The sequence below is a fragment of the Rattus norvegicus genome, chromosome 19 (genome assembly GCF_021556685.1).
Source record: "Rattus norvegicus strain SHRSP/BbbUtx chromosome 19, alternate assembly SHRSP_T2T, whole genome shotgun sequence".
In the NCBI taxonomy this organism is placed as follows: Eukaryota; Metazoa; Chordata; class Mammalia; order Rodentia; family Muridae; genus Rattus; species Rattus norvegicus.
The window spans coordinates 63,937,393-63,947,411 of record NC_141552.1 but is presented as its reverse complement, the minus strand read 5'-3'; the positions used below and the strand labels follow the sequence as shown (position 1 = coordinate 63,947,411).

Below are 10,019 nucleotides of genomic sequence, written 5' to 3'. Positions count from 1 at the left end.
ATTCTTACAATGTTTTGAGATGTTTAAAGTTGTTCCTTGGGACAGGAGAGGTGGCTTAGTCATTGAGAGTTCTTGTGACTTTTTCAGGGAACTGGAGTTCACTTTCCATCACCCATTTTGGGTGGCTCACAACTGCCCGTAACTCCAAATACAGGGAATCCCACACCTTCCCCTTGCCATTACAGACAGACAGACAGACAGACATGCACGCGCACACACAATTATTTTACAAGAAAATACTTGCAGTTGTATCTAACCATTGAAGTGAGTAGGTTTTAGGGACACCCTGTACTCCCTTCACTCAGCACGGATGTTTCCTGTTTACCCACACAGTGCCTGTCATCTGAGGAGCACTACACAGGCATTGACTCTCCATTCTACAAGGCCCCAGGAGAGGCAGGTGCTGAAGATACCCAAGGGTTTGGGAGAGGAAACCAGCCACTGAGGACAGCAGCTACCTAGACAGCCCAGCCTGACAGGATAGAAAGAAAGACCCACACCCAGGATCTGGCCCTTGACTTTGGAGGGAACTGAGGTAAAAGACAGGGTGGAAACCAGTTTGATGTCAGTACAGAATCGAGTTCCAAAGTCAGTTGCAGGGTGTGGGTCCTGAAGTGAAAAAGCTACAAACATCAGGCAGGGCGATGGTTTTTCCATGGGGGGTCTAATTCTGGCTCCCACGTGTCCCTTCCCTCAGCACCTGGACCAGCCTTGACTGGAAGACCACGGAAACCTCAGGAGCTATGTTGCAACCCCATGGCCATGAAGCAAGGGGCTGTCAGACACAGGTGGCCAAGGAACACCAGGCCCCAGCAGAGCACGGTAAGAAATTCTACCTTGGGGCCCTGCAGGGGGTCCCCCTTACTTCGCCACCCTCCCCAGTAGGTGAGGTGAGATCCTGAAACCAGACCTGCCCTAGGCTAGTTCCCTTTCCAGGGCTATCGAAAACTCAGGGTTTCCTCCAGTGATTCCTCTTGAGGAGTCACTCGTCCCTTGAGGTGGGGTGAGGACGGCTGGATTCAGGAAGTTGCTGGCGTTCTCAAGTGTTCAAGTTCACCTTTCGGTTTTCTTATCAGAGAGGTGTGTGAGTAACCTCGGGAACTGGTGTGGAACTACCTTGGTGGACAGGATCCCTGAAACTCTGCTCCCAGCCAGGGCAGGCAGCAAGGCAGGAGCCTGAGCCAAACTGAAATTCAGAAGGAGAACCTGAAATAGGAACAAGAAAAGATATGGGGGTGTATCTGGCTGCACATGCACACGGTGACACTCTGCACCCCAGCCAGGGTCTCCTCAGCATGGAAGGGAATGGGCCCTTTACCTCAAAAAAAAAACAAAACAAAACAAAAAAAAACAAAAACAAAAACAAAACACAGCTCTCGCCTCAAAGCACACAAGAGCCAGTTTGTTCTGGGGACAAATATCCGAGTGACCAACCATGGCCCTTTCAAAGGAAAAAGAACAATATCAGCTGAGGCATCTTTCAAATACATCATTGGAGACATAAGTCAGGAGGGTTAAGGCTTAGAAAGGGAATCTATTTTAAACCTCAGACACCCCCATGACATTCTTAGCCTTTGGGATGATAGGAGCCAGGTTCTGTTTGTATAATCTGAAGAACTTACTTGCAGTCATGAGAATGTTAGGTCACCCACAGAGGTGGGCAGTGCAGAGCTATTTAGGGGCTGAGATAGCCCAAGATAATCTAGCTCTTCTGCCACATTCCGGATCTCCACGGTCATTAAAGTGTTTTTATTTTAAATATGTTTTTATCTATAATGTATATGCTATAGGCATGTCAGTGCCTGAGGAGGTCAGAGGAGAGCAACCCCCGACCCCAAGTTGGAGTTACAGGCAGTTGTGAGCTGCCCAACATAGCCGCCGGGAACCCAACTTGGGTCCTCTGTAAAACCAGTCCACAGCCTTAACCACTCAACTATCTCTCCAGCCCCCATCACTAAAATTTTAATTGTCCTCAAATCTGCCTCAAAGAATGTGTAACAAGACAGCTCTTATTCCCCTAAGAACTTTCATTCAGAGACCATAAGCAGAATTCACTCTCTATGACTCTGAGAAGACAGGAAGGGACTCACCACACAGGCCAGGCTGCACCAGTGGGCAGCTGCCTTACACAGTTGTCACTTCCCCTTGTTAAGCCTCAGTGGGGGCACCAACTACGCCCACCCCACTAGGATATAGGGTGTAATTATCAAATCTGTTGCATGGTGTTTGCATCTTCCAAAGGACCATTCATTAAGGAGGACCTGATGGTTGTGTCCAGCACCACAATCCACACCACAGTTCTGTATTGATACAAGAGCTGCCCTATTATTCCTCCCTTAAAGACCGGGAAACTGTGGTAGTCGGGTCAAGTGGCCTGCCCAGAATGAACCTAGTTTAGGGTCCTGCTGCTCAGAGATCCAAAGAAGGTCCATCTTAAGAGACAGAGACCAGGGACCTGAGATGTGGCTCAGGGGTACAATGCTCACCTAGTGTGCAAGAACCCTGAGTTTCACCCGCAGGACGGCATGAACCTGGCATGAAGAACCCCTGTAATCACAGCCTCAGGAGGAGGCAGGAGAGCCAGGAACTCAAGGTCATCCCTGACTATGTAGGGAATCGGGGAACAGCCTGGACGGTCTAAGTAAGGAAGGATGGAGAACAGGAAGGAGGGATGGATGGCGGGAGAGACAGGGGGAATTTAGCAGCAGACCTGGTACCAGCAAGGAAAGAACACTGAAGTTAAATCCCCATGAACCTAGCTGCATTGTCTCCCGTTACCCCTGCACTGAGGGACCTTGTGCAAGGCAAACCCTATCGCTCACAAAAGAGGAAGCGCTGTCTCCCAGGCCATTCAGTCCTGGCCCTGGGAGAAGCTTTGTTGTGGAGCCCATGAAGGAGCAAACTTGTGGGGGAGCCATATAGTGAGTGAACAAGCTCTCCTTGGAGCCACAGAAGGGGTCATTGATGGGACAGCTGAGGATGACAGTCAGGTGCTAATCTCACAACAGCTAGATTCTAGAATCTTTTTCTCTTGCTCGAAAGGAGAGCAGGAGCCTGAAGCCTAGAGAGGAGCTGGGGTACTACCCCAACTCCTGAGTTTCCATTGTCCCCTGGGGCTCATGGCCACCCCCCAGCACACAGCCCAGCTCCAAGTGGAGGGAATGAGCTAGGAGCTACTGTAGCAGATCAGATCCGTAGCCAAATGTCTGTTAGGAAAACTGCCTTCTGCACCCATGGCAAATGAGTCCCACGGGACATGACAGCAGCTTGGCGCGAGTCTAATGGCAGAGGCTTCCATCTCCGTAGCTGGCTTTAGCTGAGACGCAGTAACCAGGCAAGGGGCAGGCAAGGTTGGGATGAGACACTGACTATGAGGTGCTGGGACCCCGAGCAGAATGGTCTACTCCCGGAGAAGTTGCAACTGCTACTGAAGACACAGGTTTGGATCTTGTCAGCTCAGATCCGTGGCTCTGTGATAGGAGCGGGCATGGTCCTGAGAGAGCATCCAAATCCACTCCGGAACCGTAGATCTACAGGAGAGCCCAGAAGAGACTGAGACTCCGCCTGGTCAAACCCACAACATATACCGGGGTGCTAAAGGGGGTTGCCTCTGAACCTGGGAGCTCCCCAGGCACAGCTGGTTCTGTGGGGTCCACAGTCCCCCCACCTTGCCAGCTGGATACTCTGTTCCTTTGCCTAGTGGCTTTCTCTGGTCCCTTGTATCCACCCTGCTGCCTGAAATCAGTGTGGGGAATTTGCACTGGGGACCAGCACCATGGGCACTCTCCCTTCACCTTCACGTGGATCTGAGAAACTGGGGTCCCAGGATATGTATGCTGGCTCTACAGAGGAGGAAGCTAGAGCACCTGAAACAGAGCTCCTGCCCACAGCTGAAGCAACAGACACCGTTCTCCCTCCATCCCGGCCCACCACATGCTCTGACCTCCTGAGCCTAATAAGGACTGTGGTAACCAGCACAGCACCCATGGCAGGCACAGCACCCACAGCAGGCACATCCTGGACATTTGGCCACTCTCAGGGGCTCCTGCAGCTGAGTAAGGCTGCTTGCTTTGAACCACTTCATGACCAAACCTCATCCCTGCCTGAGTACCATCCCCACCCCAACCATCCTGTTTCAAAGGCATCTTCCCCCTTGGGCATCCTGTAGTGCCCACTCCCATTTCCACCCCCTTCCCTGCAGAACAGCACCCACACACACACACACACACACACTTTCCACTACAAGCCAGCACTCCCCCTACCTTGCACTGCAGGCCAGCACTCCCCCCCTTACACTGCAGGCCAGCACTCCCCCCACTTACACTGCAGGCCAGCACTCCCTCCACTTACACTGCAGGCCAGCATTCCCCCCCTACACTGCAGGCCAGCACTCCCCCCCACCTTACACTGCAGGCCAGCACTCCCCCCCCCTTACACTGCAGGCCAGCACTCCCCACCTTACACTGCAGGCCAGCACTCCCCCCCCTTACACTGCAGGCCAGCACTCCCCCCCTTACACTGCAGGCCAGCATTCCCCCCCACACACTGCAGGCCAGCACTCCCCCCCTTACACTGCAGGCCAGCATTCCCCCCCACACACTGCAGGCCAGCACTCCCTCCACTTACACTGCAGGCCAGCACTCCCCCCCCTTACACTGCAGGCCAGCACTCCCCCCCTACACTGCAGGCCAGCACTCCCCCCCCTACACTGCAGGCCAGCACTCCCCCCACTCTTCACACTTGAGAGAGAAAGATAAAAGAAAGAAAAGTGAGAAAGGAGGAAGGAAGGAAAGAAAGAAGGCTGTGTTCAAACTTAGCACAAATTTAGTGACCAAGAACCCAAGATGTGATTTCCTGTGCTTTTTTTTTTTTTTCTGGTTTTTAAAAGAGTTCCAGAAAAGTTTCCTCTACAAAACTGAGACCAAAATGGTAAAGAATGCAAATGTGGCAGCCTTGCCTTGCTTTGAGCCATCATCTGCACCCAGCACAGGCCCAGCCATAGCCACAGCCACAGCAAGGCCTGTAGGTCCATCAGCAGACAGGACTATTCCCTGCAGTCACCAAGACAATAGGCTCAGAGGGAGGGCAGTGACTCTCCCTTGATCCTGAGTGACAAACCTGTCACTGTGCTTGGCTCAGTAGAGGGATGGGTGGGTGAATGATGGATAGTGGATGTGTGGGTGGATGGGTGGGTAGATGGGTGGGTGGTGGGTGGGTGGATGGTGGGTGGTGGGTGGGTGGTGGGTGGGTGGGTGGATGCATGGGTGGGTGGATGGTAGATGGGTGGGTGGATGGTGGGTGGGTGGATGGTGGGTGGATGGGTGGGTGGATGGTGGGTGGGTGGATGGGTGGTGGGTGGGTGAGTGGGTGGATGCATGGGTGGGTGGATGGTGGATGGGTGGATGGTGGATGGATGGGTGGGTGGATGGTGGATGGATGGATGGGTGGGTGGATGAATGGATGTATGGTTGGGTGGATAGTTGCTAAGCAAATACAAGAGCAAGTGTCAGGTGGATTGATAGGGAATGGATGGAGTCACAGAGTACTGGACCCTATGTCATGCACCTGGCCCCAGGCTGCAGGCCTGAAGATGCACCAGGGAACACGAGTGGAAAGAGTCTTGCCCTCCTTGAGTGTACCATAGAGGAGCCTCACTAACGAAAGGAAGAGAGTCTCACGTATGGGTGTCTTCGCCCGAGCTCTGTCAGTGCAGAGGGAGTTCTTCTATTCTGGAGGCCAGGGGAGAGCTTTTCCCAAGGTGGCTGTTGGCAGAGGAGTGTGAAGGAGGGAGATGTCAACTGCCCATGAGGGAAGGAAGCAGATTCCAGGCAGAGGAAGTGGTGGGGCACTAGCTGTGAGATCACTGGAAGGGCATGTGGATCCCGGGAAAAGCAAAAGGAAGCTCTCGTGGCTGGGGTGGCAGGAAGGAGAAGCTACTCAGACAGGAAGCAGGCTGGGGCTCCAGAGTGTCGCAGGCAGGCCGTGTCATCTCTGGACCTTTGGGGAAACTGCTCAGGCTAACTTGCTGGGGAGCAAAATGGATAGTAGGTAGGCGCTGCTGGAGACCCCAGGGACTGGGAGACCTATGAGGGGGGGGTCACGAAGATGTATCCCCTGGCAGAGCACGTGTTCCCGAGCCCTGAGCTGCCCCATTGCCATTGGTCTGTGGACTTGGAGAATCCTCTGTGGACGCGGGGGTTTGGGGGAAACAGTTTCCCGGGAGACCAAGGCACCCACAATGGAGCCGTCCGTGCCGTGTGCCTGACATCCCAGCAGCTCGTGTTGCTCCGTTTGCCACACCACTTCTTTTGCTCTATCTGTGCACATATAGGGGAGTCACATATCCCTCTGCTCTATCCATGTGCGTGCAGGGGAGTCCCACAAGCACAGGAGGCCAAGCGGAGGTAAGAAGACAGTCTCCTGCACAAAGGGTTAAAGATGGAGACTCAAGGCTGAAGAGTCCGAGTACCTGTTGGATGGCTAGGAAGGGCTGGGAGAACCTCCCAGAAGCTCAGTGGAGCACCCCCTTGTATTCTCCGGCTGTTATCCAGTCACAGACCCACCCGGAAGAACCAATGTGTCAGAGATGCCACGATCCATAGCTGGGTGAGGATAGGACCCTCCTCTGAAACACACACAGGGAGGCAGGGTGCCCCACACCGTCAGAGCTCCATGGTAAAGAGCCTGACAGGCTGCTGACCCTCCACCAAGCACTGGGTCACCTCATGGCCAGCATGAGCTACTCTGCCGCTTATAGCTCGCCTCTGGGTCTCAGTTTCTCTATCTGAATAATGGGATTGATGCTCTTGAAGTGGAGGGAGATGGGATAAGGATGCCACCACCTGTCAGTCTTCCGGATCATGACTGAGGGGAGCTGCCCTGGACATCGCTGGAGCCACCAGGGATCATGAGTAGAATCCAGCATGCTGAAATGAACCACTGTCCCCACCGGGTCATCTTCCAGTCCAGAAGACACTCAGGGCACTGGCATCCACCTGGAAAGTGATTTCAAGTGAGCACATGGGTCGGACTTAGCAGAGGGGGTGACCCTATGTTTTAGAGCCTTCAAGTCACATCTGACCCAGCGGTTCCTTGCTCACACATCCATTTTCCCCAGCAAACATCTCCAGCCTGCTCGGCGGTGAGACGAGAGTGACAAGCCATCATCTGAAGCTTTGTCTCCAAGCCACGTGAGCAGGGCACGATTTGTGCCCCTGGCATTTAAGAAGCGGCCATGTGAAATGGGACAAACGGTAGAGCCCACTTTAAAAACCTCTTTCTCCCTCCACACCGATGGTGATCCCTGTCCTACAACGTCATTTACATTTTTTCCCAGTGGCCACTGGCCCTTAAGGTCAAGCTTGAGAAATACAGGGAAGAAAAAATTTTCTTGAGAAAGGCCTGTGCTGGCCCGTGGTTTTTGAGTGGAAACAAGTTCTTGGCCGTGACACCGTCGTGGTTGGAGCTCTCACCCTGAGAAAGGAAACACGGCCTCGAACCTGACAACGAGAAAGACTCTAGAAGAAGATAGAAGCAGGCAGCACCCCATCCCCACCCCTCTGCACCAAAACTTCTGCCACAGCCAGAACAGGATCACAGGGAAAACCTTCCCACAGAGACCCACCTCTGGGCCTGCCAGCCCCAGGCGGCTGGGAGCTCAGCAGGACAGAAGACAGATGCCAGTATGGACAGTGGGCTGGCAGAAGGAAGTGGCTTTCTCAGCCGGCTGCCTCGGAGAAGAGAGCAGAAACCTAACCAAGACTAATGCAGGGCTATTTTCAACCTTGGGGTTTCCACCCCACTGTCCCCAAGTACTGTGTGTGTGGCTCCCCTGTGAGAAGGTCAGGCGCTGATTAGAGAGAAGCAGCTATGGGGAAGTTGAGTCTGGAGAAAAGGGGATAGATGATGTGACCCACCATAAAACACACAACCCCTAACACCCATCCTGGGGGTCCTGGGTTTCTCCTCCGAATGTCAACATTCCGTGCCCCTGTCCCATGGCTGTAGGACAGTGCTGTAGACATGACTTAGAACAGCACACCCTGACAGTCCTCAAGGTCAGGGCTGCAAATTGGGGTGGTGGTTCCTTCTAGAACCTTCTGTCTGTTTCCCTGATGTCCTCAGCTTCAAGAGCCACCTCATCCCTTGGCTCATGGCCTGACTTCTATCTTCAAGTCATTGCAGCCCAACTAAACCCTGTTCTGAGGTGTCACGTGTCTTCTCTGACCCACAGGTCCCCTCTCCATAGTTCTGACTCAACACTAGGACATTGGCCGGCATGGATAATCGAGAAGGCTCTCCCATTATGAGACTCTTGGCTTATTCTCAGAGGCCCTAGCAATAGTCGCTTTACTCTGGCCTTAGGATCTCTAACCTGCATTGACCAACGCCCTGCCCCTAACAGAAGACAGGGCACTAAAGACTGTGAGACCCCTGCAGAAGCCATAGACATGAAGGAAAAAGGAATCTGGGGTGGCTGAAACACTGATTTTTCTCCCCCAAAGATGTCCAAGGACCTGCCATGAGGATCCCTCCTGTGTCCCTTTGGGGGTTTGGGTGATTTTTAAGCAAAGCAGGGGATGGTAAAGCCATCATGCCCTCAGTGCAAGGGTGTGACCCATAATGCCAACGGCTTTGAGATCAGTCCCACTCAGTAACACAGCCCCAAGGCAGGGTCACTCAGAACTCAGTCCTCCACTTGCACATGCTGGGGGTGGGGGTGGGGGTAAAACAGGAGGACCTTCCTCACTGAGATCCCAGATTCTGCCCTTCCTTCCCTCTCCTGCCTCTTCCTCTCCCACCACATAGGAAAGACTGCCTATAGGAAAAGCATGCTATTTCAATGTTCTCTAAGGGATGCTCACAGTGACTCCTCCTGAGGGGGATGTGCAAGTCCATAGGACTGCTTAAAGCAACCTGTGGAATTGCCTTCAAGTTCGGAGAAAGCTGGGAAGGCCCCTTCTTCCCATTCCAGGGCTTCCGGTGCACCACATGCAATGCCTCCCTTGCCTCTCCCACCACCTGCTGGGTGAGCATCAAAATCAAGTTTGAAGTCAGCCTGGAGCACAGACTAAGACTCTTTCTCCAAAACTGACAGAATAATAATAACAACAACAAAAAAAAAAAAAAAAAAAAGAGTGCTAAAGAACTCCAGGTGCTGGGCGGGAAGCTGGGATCCGGGAGTCAACAAGACAGCCTTTCTACGAGGCTGGCACAGACTGTGTAAGGAACTTCATGAGAGAAGTTTAATAATTTCATTACTGTTTACAATGGGAGGTTTAAAAATGACCACATTAATATCATACACAATTAAATCAGTATCCATAATTAAAGGAAACCATATAATTCTTCACAGCCATACATTTCTTAATCACTCCAAACAATTGAGTATTAATTCCGCTATTGTTGTAGCTTGGTTTCTTGATACAATGTTTCACTGTGTAGCCCCCGGATGGTCCTGAACTCAACATCCTCCTGCCGAAGTTTTCCAAGTACTGAGCTTACAGGAGTGCCCCACCACACCCTACTAACAATTACTTTGACATAGTTGACAGACACACACACTTACTTAAACCATTGGCATTGTAGCTCATTAGCAAGGATAATTTAACATTTATAGTGCAACTATCTAATCACTCGTGGCTTAATTACAGATGCGTGATAAACAGAAATGCGGTTATTTTTGGCATTTACTGAGCAACAGGCTCTGCTCTAAGCTCCTCATGCCTGTTAAGCCTCTTTGCTCCTCAGTGTGTGGTATCGAATCCTGCTCACTGATGAGAAAAATGGGAGGCAGAAACACGAACGGTTGGCGAGCTTTGCGTGAGTGGAACCCTAGCCTGTCCTCTGGCCACGCAATCACCCCTTGCCTTCCACCAGCGCAGCCAAGACCTCACACAGCAGGCACACCCTGAGCTAGCCCCACCCCACCCTACCCTTCCCTGCTCTTCCCTCGTTGTCTCTAGGGTCATATGTAGCTGGTACAAAGAGAAACAGAATGCTTGCTTCCTAGATGGACT

The 10,019-nt window shown here is 52.5% G+C and overlaps 1 long non-coding RNA gene across 1 annotated transcript; it reads left to right on the top strand.

Annotated features, from left to right (window-relative positions):
- The first annotated feature begins 323 nt into the window (after window positions 1-323).
- On the top strand, window positions 324-9,353 carry LOC147999491 (uncharacterized). Its single transcript, XR_015644224.1, has 3 exons — window positions 324-535; window positions 698-822; window positions 8,234-9,353. It is a non-coding gene; the product is annotated as an uncharacterized LOC147999491 (long non-coding RNA).
- Window positions 9,354-10,019: the final 666 nt, after the last annotated feature.